Genomic DNA, 12,066 nt, shown 5'->3' with positions numbered 1-12,066 from the left:
TAAAGTTCTTAGTATTGTTTCAACATCTGCTTTTGAGGAAATGTATCCTTTCCTTTTCCAGATATAATGCACATAAAATATCCCATCTAGGCTGAATGCCAGGGACGCACCATGCTTAAGTAATAAGCCCAATTATCTTGCTAATAAACAGCAGCTAGAAATTGAACTCCTGTTGGCAGATATATAGGATACTTAAACCACTAAGTGGGATTAATTAAACTCTAAAATGAGTTACATTATGAACACATATAATAATAAATTATATACAAATATTAAGTATAGCAATTATCTCATTTTCTTCTCTTTTTGGTTAATGAAGTTTATGTTTTTGAACTATCATGAGAAGAGGGTTTCAGAATTAGTGGAGAGCTTACTTACCTCCAAGGATCTTCTGAGATAGAAATGTCAGATTCCAAACTGATAAAAGATGAATGTGATGATCATAAATATTTCACTCCCACTGCCAAGGGATATGAGTGTGATATTCTTTCTCGAAGTTGGTGTAGGCTTTAGGTACATATGTGTACTATAATGTGTCTTGCAAAGTTTTTGAGGGGAATGTGGTGGAGGGCAGTTGTGATGGTTCAGGTCAAGCATATATGAGAATGAATTTATAATCAGTGCAAGAGGAAAGTGATGGGAATATTTAAAGTGTTAAAACAGATAAGAAAATATGCAAAAAAGAAAGAAATACACAACGGAGATTCTCTTTCCAGTGAAATTATCCTTCAGCAGTATAAGAAAAATAACATTAGTGAACACAATCCTTGAACTCAACCTATATCTCTATTTTGTTTGTCTTATTTAACTTAGCAATATTTTCAGTTTTATGTGTACAGATCTGGGAAATATTTTATTAAAATTATTTCTAAGTATGCAAATCAAAACCACAATGAAATATCATCTCACACCTACCAGAATGGCTATCATAAAAAAGATAAGAAACAGTACATGTTGGCAAGTGTGTGGAAACAGAAGAACTCTCATGCATTATTGGTGGGCATGTAAATTGGTGCAGTCACTATGGAAAACAGTATGGAAGTTCCTTAAAAAATTAAAAATGGAACTACCATATGATCCAGCAATACCACTTCTGAATATTTATCTGAAGAAAACTAAAATTAAAATACTAACTTGAAAAGATATGTGTACTCCCATGTTTATTGCAACATTATTTACAGCAGGTAAGATATGCAAACAACCTAAGTTTCTATTGATGGATGAATGAATAAAGAAATCATCTATCTATCTACATCTATCTATCTATCTATCTATCTATCTATCTATCTATCTATCTATCTATCTATTATCTATCTATCATCTATCTATCTATCTATCATCTATCTATCATCTATCTATCTATCATCTATCTATCATCTATCTATCTATCTATCTATCTATCTATCTATCTATCTATCTATCTATCATCTATCTATCTATCTATCATCTATCTATCTATCATCTATCTAATGGAATATTATTCACCCGAAAAAAAATTAAATATTGACATTTGCAACTATCCACAGGTTGACTTTGAGGGTATTATGCTAAGTGAAATAAGTCAGGCAGAGCAAGATAAATTACCATATTATCTAAATATGTGAAATCCAAAACAAACAACCAATCAAACAAACAAGCTAAAAAATACAGAGAACAGATTGGTTGTTGCCCTAGGAAGGTTTGGGAAAATGGGTGAAATAGGTGAAAGGCATCATAAGGTACAAACTTCCAGTTAAAAAATAAGTAACAGAGATATCATGTAAGGCATAGCAACTACAATTAATAATACTCTATATTTGAAAGTTGCTAGGAGAGTAAATCTAAAAGTTATAATCACAACAAAAAAGATTTAAAACTATGTAGGCAGAAATCAATGGCATTTTTATACACCAATAATGAACTCTCAGAAACTGAAAAAATTCCATTTACCATTGCAACTAAAAAAATAAGATACCTAGGGATAAACTTAACCAAAGATGTAAAAGACCTTTACTCAGAAAACTATAGGACACTGAAAAAAGAAATAGAGGAAGATATAAACAAATAGAAAAATATACCATGTTCATGGATTGGAAGAATTAACATCATTAAAATGTTCATACTACTCAAAGCAATCTATAAATTCAATGCAATCCCTATAAAAATACCACAGCATATTTCACAAATCTAGAACAAAGACCTCGAAAATTTATCTGGAACCAAAAAACACCCTGAATGGCCATGGCAATCTTGAGAAAGAAGAGCAAAGCTGGGGGGATAACAATACCAGATATCAAGTTATACTACAAAGCCACTGTAATCAAAACAGCCTGGTACTGGCACAAGAACAGACATATTGATCAGTGGAACAGGACAGAGAACCCAGAAATTTACCCACGCCATTATGGTCAATTAATATTTGACAAAGGAGGCAAAAACATACAATGGAGTAAAGACAGTCTCTTCAATAAATTGTGTTGGGAAAATTGCACAAGTCCATGCAAAAAAATGAAACTAGACCACCAACTTACACCATACACAAAAGTAAATTCAAAATGGCTAAAAGACTTAAATGTAAGACATGAAACCATAAAAATCCTATAGGAAAACATGGCAGCAAAATCTCAGACATCTCTTGTAGCAATATGTTTGCTGATAAATCTGCTAGGGCAAGAGGAACTAAGAAGAAAATAAACAAATGGGACTGCATCAAAATAAAAAGCTTCTGCACATCAAAAGAAACCATCAACAAAATGAAAAGGGAGCCCACTGTATGGGAGGACATATTTGCCAGTGACACATTGGATAAAGGGTTAATATCCAAAATATATAAGGAACTCATACAACTTAACAAAAGGAAGACAAACAATCCAGTTAATGGATGGGCCAAGGACCTAAATAGACACTTCTCCAAAGAGGACATACAAATGGCTAAGCGACATGAAAAAATGCTCAATGTTGCTAATCATCAGGGAGATGCAAATTAAAACCACAATGAGGTATCACTTCACACTTGTCAGAATGGCTCCCATCAGCAAGTCAATGAACTACAAGTGCTGGTGAGGGTGTGGAGAAAAGGGCACCCTAGTACACTGCTGGGGGGAATGCAGACTGGTGCAGCCACTATGGAAAGCAGTATAGAGTTTCCTCTAAAGATTAAAAATGGAGCTACCTTTTGACCCCGTGATCCCACTTTTAGGAATATATCCTAAGAAACTGGAAATACCAGTCACAACTTATGCACCTCTATGTTCATAGCAGCGCAATTTACAATAGCTAAGATCTGGAAACAGCCCAAATGCCCATCAGTAGATGGGTGGATAAAAAAGCTGTGGAACATTTACATCATGGAATACTATGCAACTGTAAAAAAGAAGGATCTTTTATCCTTTGGCACAGCATGGAGGGAACTAGAAAGTATTATGCTAAGTGAAATAAGCCAGCCAGAGAAAGACAAATACCACATAATCTCACTTATATGTGGAATATAATAAACAAACTAAACTGATAACAAAATAGATCCAGAGACTTAGAAGCATGGAACAGACTGAGGGATCTCAGAGGGAAGGTGGGGAGGGGGAATGGGTGGAGAGAGATTAATCAAAGAATTTACATGTCTATAAGCATAACCCATGGACACAGACATTGGTATAGGGAAGGCCTGGGAGTGGGATGGATGTGGGGTGGAGGGGATCAATGGGGATAAAAAGGAGACATCTGTAATTTAAAAATTAAAACTATGTAGGGCGGGATGGAATGGGTCACTGGGGAGAAAAAGGGACATCTGTAATATTTTGAACAAAAATTAAAAAAAACCTAAGTGTAAAACTATGCATGGTGATGGATATTAACTAAACTTATTGTGGCGATCATTTCACAATATATACAAATATCTAATCATGTTTTACACCTAAAATTAAATGTATGTCAATTATAGCTTAATAAATGAAATTTTTAAAAAATTTTAAAAATTGTTTCTATTTCTTAATTTTTGATGCTGTCGTAAATAGCCTATCTTTTAATTTCATTTTCATTGATTACTTATATATAGAAACACAATTGTTTTTTATATGTGAACCTTGCTATGAACATGCTAAACTTACTTATGGGTCTGATATATATTTTGTAGATATCACAGGAATTACTGTGTACATGATCATGTTGGCTACCTATAAATAAAGATAATATTATTATTATTTTTGTAATTTATATGCTTTTATTTTCTTGCCTTATTGCACTGGTCCAGACCTCCACTACAAAGTTGAACAGAAGTAGTAAATATTGACACTCTTGTGTCGATCCATCTTTTAAAAATAAACATTTGTTTCTGCCATTAAAAATGTTTTTAGCTATAGGTTCAATTTTAGATAGCCTTTATCGGTTACAGAAAGGTATCTTTTATTTATGGTTTGCTAAAAGTTTCTTTTACCATAGATGGATGTTGATTTTGTTATATGTTCCCTTTGCTTCTACTCAGCGTTAATATAGGTTTTCTTTTTTCTTATTGTGGTAAATTCCATTTATTGGTTTATAATAAGAATTAAATCTTACTTCCCTGAGATAAACCTTACTTCAGTATGATGTAATATTTAATGTATTATTGGATTTAATTTGATAATTTTTTCTTTGCCAATGTTAGTGAGAGTTTTGGCCTGTAATATTCTTTTGTTGCAATACCTTTGTCCAGTTTTAATATAAAGGTTATGGTTGGTCTCATGATATAAATTACAAAGTATTTCCTCCTTCTCTATTCTCTAAAAATTTTTGTGTAAAATTAGTATGCTATTTTTTCACAAGTAATTCACAAAAATCAATAATAAAACAACTGGGGCTGTTGTTTTTCAGTGAGGGTTTTAATATATTAAAATTATTTAATAAGCATATAGGCTATTCAGATTTTCTTGGCTTACTAAGGCAGGTTTAGTAAGTTGTATTTTTCAAGAACTTTTTTTACTTCATGTATATAGTCAAATTCATTGTCATAAAGTTGTGCATAGTATTATTGTATTATCATTTTCATGTCTGTGGGATTTGTGGTAATATCTCTCATTTCTGATATTGGTTATTTGTTATTTTCTTTCTTTTTTCTTGATCAATCTTGCTAGAAATATATTAATTTTATTAATAATTGAAAATATGTAACTTTTATCTTCATTGACCTTTTTGTTTATCTTTTTGTTTTTATTTTACTATTTTTTATTTGTATCATCAACCTCCTTGTACCTAATTTTATAGGTTATTAAGTTGGAAACTTAAATCATCAGTTTTAGTCTTTTGTATTTCTAATATAACATTAAAATTATAAAGTTTTTGTAAGCACAACTTTAGCTACATTCTACAAGTGTTGATAACTTGTGTTATTTTTTGCATTAAGTTCAAAATATTTTTCTAATTTTCTTGATAATATCTTTTGACATTTTGGTAGTTTTTGATCTATTGGTTATTTAAGGTGTTTTGTTTTATACGCTTCTACATGTTTGGTACTTTTCAAAATATCTCATTTTTATTGAATCTTAATTTAGTATGTTGTGGCAGAAAGCATATTCTGTAAGATTTCAATATTTTTGGAATTTATTAAGATCTATATTATGTCACAGCATATGAAATCCCATGTGCACATGAAAAGACAACATAATTTTGCCACTGTTGAGTGTAGTGTCTTAGTTATATAAATTAACTCAATTTTGTTGGTATTGTTTAAGTATTCTAGATACTTATTTTCTGTCTACTTAACTGTTTGATGATGTTGTTTAAGTTTTTTAAGCACTTTCTTATTTCTTGTCTGCTTTTTGTATCAGTTGCTGAGAGGGGAGTGTTGAAAGATCTAACTATACTTGCATATTTGTCTATTGCTTCTTTTAATTATGCCAGGTTTTGCTTAATATATTTTAAAACCCTGTTAGTAGGTGTATTTAGAATTGTCATGTCTTGTTGATATTATGAAATATCCCTCTTTATCTCTTGTAATAATTTTTGTCCTAAACTATTTTATTTCATCTTTATACATCCCTTAATTACATGATGTCTTTTTTTCTATGTTTTTACTTTGTTTTCATATTTAAAATTCCTTTCTTGTAAATAATATATAATTAATTCTTATCATTTTATCCAGTCTGATACTCTGGCTTTTATTTGGAAATTATAAACTTGCTTGAATAAATGTGATTATTTATGTGGGTGGTTTTAAAATCTCACAGCATGTACAATAATGAACTCAGATTTCAGACATAAATTTAAGAGCACTAAGTAGAATATTTCTGAAAGAAAACTTAGGAGCAAATCAAAGTGACCTTGCATTTGGCAAAGATTTCTTACAATAAGGTATAAATAGTGAGAATGATAATAGGGGAAAAACACCACAATTTTCATTTCAACGGGATTTAAAACTTTAGTGTTTCAAAAGTCATTGTTATAAAATAAAAATGCAAGCCACAGACTGGGAGAAACAAGTAAGGTCAGATATTTTTAAACCAATTATCTCACAAAGTACTTTTAGTTAGAGTGTATAAAGAGCCTTTAACTTTAATATAAGACTAACAAGCCAATAAAAAATGGGTGAGACCTATAAAGAGACAGTGGACCAAAGATAATATATAAATGTCACATAAGCAAATAAAAAGATGCTCAACATTATTAGGAAAACACTAGTTAAAACCCAATGAGAAAGAACTATAAACCATTTTGTCTAAAGTTTTTTAAAAAAAGACCAAACCAAATTGGGGAAGATACGGAGCAACTGCAATTTTCTTCCACTGCTGGTGGCATATAAGATCATACAACCTTATAGGAAACCATTTTATAGTTTCTTAAAAAGTTAAACTTATATCTACCATATGATTCAGCCATTACACTCCTAGACATTTATCCACAAGAAAAGAAAGCGTACATTCATACAAAGGCAGGCACACCAACGTTCATCGTCCCTAAATTTATAATAGCACAAATTGGAAACAACCCAAGTGCCAATCAATAGACAAAAGGATGAACCTATTTTGATATAGCCATATATAAAAGGATGAACCTATTTTGACATAGCCATATATAAAAGGATGAACCTATTTTGACATAGCCATATATGATGGAATACTCATTAGCAGTTATCAGACAGTGACTACTGATGTATGCAGCAACACCAAAGAGTACACATAAGATTGCATTCTATGCAGTGCCTCCTAGCCTACCTGTGACTGCAGGCCTGTGAGTAATCCCAGCAAAGCTGAGAGCCACCAGCTGTGCCCAGCTGTGCCCATATCCTCACCCAAGGATATGGTTATTGATTTTAGAGAGAGAGAAGGGGGGGGAGCAACAGAGAAACATTAATATGAGAGAGAAACATCAGTTGGTTGACTCCCATACATGCCCAACCAGGGATTGAACCTGCAACCTGGGTATGTGCCCTGACCAGGAATCTAACCTGCAACCTTTTGGCTCAGGGGGTGATGCTCCAACCATTTGAGCCAACTGGCCAGGGCAGCAAAAAAATATATTTTTAAGCTACTGAGTTTTAGGGCATTTTGTTACACAATAATAGCTAACACAGTTACATGCTAAAATACAGAGCAAACATCTATTCTCTCTGAGCGACATTTTCCTAATTTGTAAAATGGATGCGGGGAAATTGTACTACCTGTATATACCACATAAGGCAGGGTTTTGGTAAGGATCAAAAGAAGTACCATGTGAATGTTCAGTAAATTATAAGATTAAAAGTTACCCTGTGAATCTATATTATTTTTCTAGTATAAAACCTTTCAGGCATACTTATCAAGCATGGTTAAAGATAGAAAGTCACCATCTGAAATTTGGGAATCACATATTTTTTGGTCTTTGCCTTGAGACTTTCATGTAAATGGTGCCTATAATGATATAAATAAAACAGGCTAGTATAATAATCCAAAGCAGTTTAAATGAACAGAAAAAGCTATTGTGTTATTTTACGTCAGAAATGCTAATAATAATAAAACCAATTAAGCAGTGTTGTTTTAATAGAAGATACTTTCATTCAGTATTTAAAACCCTTCTCAGATCAAAAGGCAGAGCATGAAAACTATCAGTTATTGGGAAAAGTGAACAGTGAGGATTTCCATCAAATTTATTTCAAATGAAGCAAAACTTGCCTGAAAAAATCTTATATATGAGCAAATATAAAATAATACAATTTCAGTGTCAAAACACAAGTTTAATTTTTTATTTGAGTGAGTTATTTTGTTTCTAAGACATCCTTACGGAAGCTTCAGTCACTATTTTTCTGTGTAAATAATGGACACAACATAAAAACAGTCTTTCAGCTTTTGTTCAGAGATGAACAGTTTATGCATACTGGCTCTAAATTAAGCTTAGAAGAATACTTTGCATTTGCATAGCCTAGAATACTTAAAATCATGCTTTAAGTCATTAAAGTCCATTAATTTGTTGAGAACTATAGCTCATATGAGAACCCTTCAATAGGAAAAGAAATGAGATTCAGGCTCAGGCAAATTTACTTCCTCAATATTACATAGCAAGTAGAATTTACTAAAGGCAGTAATTTAGACCAGGTATATGGATTACTCCAGTGTTTTTCTTTGCCGGAAAGCTGAGTATGCAGTCACTCTTGTTATACTCATTTGATTAATTAATCAACAGGACTTACTAGGTTTATAATAGAAGCATTATGCCCTGTTGGCCTAAGCGGTACGTAGAGGACAGAAGCAGGGCCCCTGACGTCCGAGGGTCCGAGGATCCACGGCGCGATGGAGACTGAGGATGCAAACGTGAGCCGGCACGCAGCCACAGTGCAGAGCAGGGGACTGCCGCTCAGCAAAGCTGTCGTCTTCCCCTGGATACTGGGCTAGGTGGTATTTCTATACCCCTGCGTCTACTGGGGGCTACGTGACTGGCTCTGCATGTTAGAATGTAATCATAAGGGACACGTGCCACTTCTGCCTGGAGAACTGAAGAGACAGTATGCCTTTTCCTCCCTCCTCCCCCCCCCTCCCCCCCATTAGCCAGCTAGGTGTCATTTCCTAAACAAAAATTGGCAGCTACATGTTGAAAATCATAGTCTCTACAGTCCCTACTGATCTTCTTTGGATTGTTATGTGAGCCAGGAATAAATCTGTTTCTGTGTTAAGTCACTGAAATTTGGGGATGATTTATTAGCTCTTGGTCTACCCTGACTAATTCTTAAACAAATAAATATGCACTAAGCACCTACTGGGCTGGGTGATAGGCACTGTTCTGAGAAGTCAGGGGGAGAGGAAAGAACAAGACAGACACAATTCTGCATTCACCATGCATATGCATACCAGTGTGGGAGACACAAAACAGATGTTCAAATAATGGAAGTGTTACTGATTATGCCTTGAACCATGGAATAAGTCAACTGGGTTCTGCAACTGAGAGTAAATGAGGGCTATTTCAGATGGAGTGGTCAGGGCATGCTCGCAGAGAAGGTCATAATGAAGCTAGGCTGAAAAAATGAAAGCTACCAGTAAGGAAAAGAGTGTGGAAAACAAGACTCCAGAGGAAATATGGGCACAAAGAGCTGCATCTGGAAGAACTTGACATGCTCTGGAAATTGAGAGACTTGCGTAACTTGAGAGTAGCAAGAGAGGGGTTGAGGAATTTAGGTGGAAAAGCAGACAGTGGCTAATTCATATAAGATTTTGAGGGGGCTTTTATTTACTTTTATATTTATCCTAAATGTCATAGAAGTGCATGGAAGAGTTTTAAGCAAGAGAATGGCTTGGCTTTGTCTAATTTAAATGAGATAAGATTTAAATGTGACAATTGGTATCTCTTAAATTATAGCACTGGGTACTGCGGGGCACATGGGTGAAGTACAGAGGCAAGAATGAAACTAGAGAGACTAGTTAAGCGATCATGGTGTCCCAGACGATGATGTTAGTTTGACCTAATGTGGTAGAAGAAGAGATGGAGAGAAGTGGACAGGATCCAGATATAGCTCAGCAGTGAATGTACACCTGAGGAAAAGGGAGAGCTAAGCCTGTCTCCTAGATTTCTGGCATCATTGCTAAGAAGATGGTGGCATTTTATTTTTTAATTTTTAATTTTAGAATGGGAGAGAGATGAAATGGGAGTCAAAGATTCCATGTTAGACATATTCAACCTGAGGTGTTAGTGATACATCCAAATAGAGAGATCAGGCAGGCAGGGGAATATTGGAATCCGAAACTCAGAGTAGGGGTTAGGGATGGAGCCATATATTTGAAAAGTCTTAGTGAAAAGATAAGCTTAAAACCCTGAGACAAAATTAAATCACTAAGAAAATATTATGAATAGAAAAGAAAAGTAAGCCAAGAACTGGTCCTTAAGAAACCCAAGATTTAGAGATCTTAAATAAAAGGAGAAACACATATTAAAACTAAACACTATCCTTCAGTTCATGCCTACACATGAACTGTAACTGATGTAAAATCACTGTTCTAAATCTCCAACCAAAGGAAGTTTCTGAAACAAGCTGAGCAGCTCCATAACTTACAAACACTTGTGTACCTGTCCACAACCCCTTACCCATCGACGCCTGTTCATTGTGTCAGTCCCGGGGAGGGGGGTGCAAGTCCAGTTTTAGCCTTTCTCTTGTTTCTTGATGACTTCTTTCCTCTTCTTGTTACTCTTGACTGTCCGGTTTCTCTGCTCTCCAATCAAGACCCCAGAGGGAACCAGTCTATTCGTTTGGCCAAGCTAATTACCACTGTTCTGCTTATTGGAGAGAGCTCTTCCTCACGGTCCACCTCATAGGTCGCCAGCCACCGTAGGGCGGCAACCATCCTGTTATGATCAGTGCTCCTTTTGGCACGAAGTAGCCCAGTATGTTTTGCCTGAGCAAACGGTTCCTTGAGCTACAAGGCGATTTGGAACATAGCATGTAAATGACAAGTTTAAGAAAACAAACACTTACTAAATTGAAATTATTTAATTCTATATGTACCAAATCACAGCTCTCAGACTTTCTTTCCTTCCCTTTTTACCTTGATCACCTTTCTGAGAAGTGATTAGTGGGCATCATTCAGAAGTCTGCGGAGGCACAGAAAGAAATGGCAGGTGAGATGTTAACACTGCCCATGACTTCGCTCTACGGGGACACCTGGGAGCTTCATGTTTGGAACCTTCCTAATCTCTTCCCCTTTCATCTCTTCCCTTGGCTGGTTTTAGTCTGTGTCCTTCCGCTGTAATAAACTGTGTATGACAGCTTCAGTGATTTCTATGAGTTTTTCTAGCAAATTATCAAACTTGAGGGTAATCTTCGGGACCCCCTATCCTTATTATTGGTTTCAGACGTGAGAGTGATTTGGGGGATTCCTGGACCCTGTAGATGGTGTTAGAAGAAAGAGCCACACTGTGGACTGTTCCCCAACTTCCCAATATTAAATTTTATATACGTAAGTCATCACAGGCCTCTGGGATCATAGTATTACCAGATTGAGTGAAGTATAGGAACCTTACTTCCCTTTATTATCCTTCACCATTCTTTTTTTTTTTTTAAATATATTTTTATTGATTTCAGAGAAAGGAAGGGAGGGAGAGAGATAGAAACATCATTGATGAGAGAGAGCACATGCCCTGACCAGGAATCGAACTGCGATCTCCTGGATCATAGGCCAATGCTCAACCGCTGAGCCACGCCGGCCGGGCTCCTTCACCATTCTTTATAATTATCTTAACTATTTCCTCTGCATACCCTTAGAGTTCCATCAGACAGTTTAGATTTGCTTTAGCCATAAAACATAATTTAGAAACTCAGTAGGAAAAGGAAATTCTATCTTATTTACTTGTATTTTTGCTTACAGTGTGCTTTCATCCTTATGTTTCAAGCTCTTTTGTGTATTTTCTGTTTGGAGAATTTCCTACAGCAGTTTTTGCAGGATAGGTTTGCTAGCAACAAGTTCTCTTAATTTTCCTTCATCTGAGGATGACTTGGTTTTCTCGTCTATCCTTAAGGCTATTTTCACAGTGTATAAGATTCTGGGTTGAAAGTTTTTTTCTTTCAGTATTTGAAAAATGTGCCACTTTCTTCTGGCCTCCCTGTTTTTTGATGAGAAACCTAAGGCCATTTAAATTGTTTTCTCCCTAGAAGTATGGTGG

The sequence above is a fragment of the Miniopterus natalensis genome, chromosome 15 (genome assembly GCF_054644295.1).
Source record: "Miniopterus natalensis isolate mMinNat1 chromosome 15, mMinNat1.hap1, whole genome shotgun sequence".
NCBI lineage: Eukaryota > Metazoa > Chordata > Mammalia > Chiroptera > Miniopteridae > Miniopterus > Miniopterus natalensis.
The sequence above is the reverse complement of the archived record's forward strand: the minus strand, read 5'-3'. Positions refer to the sequence as shown.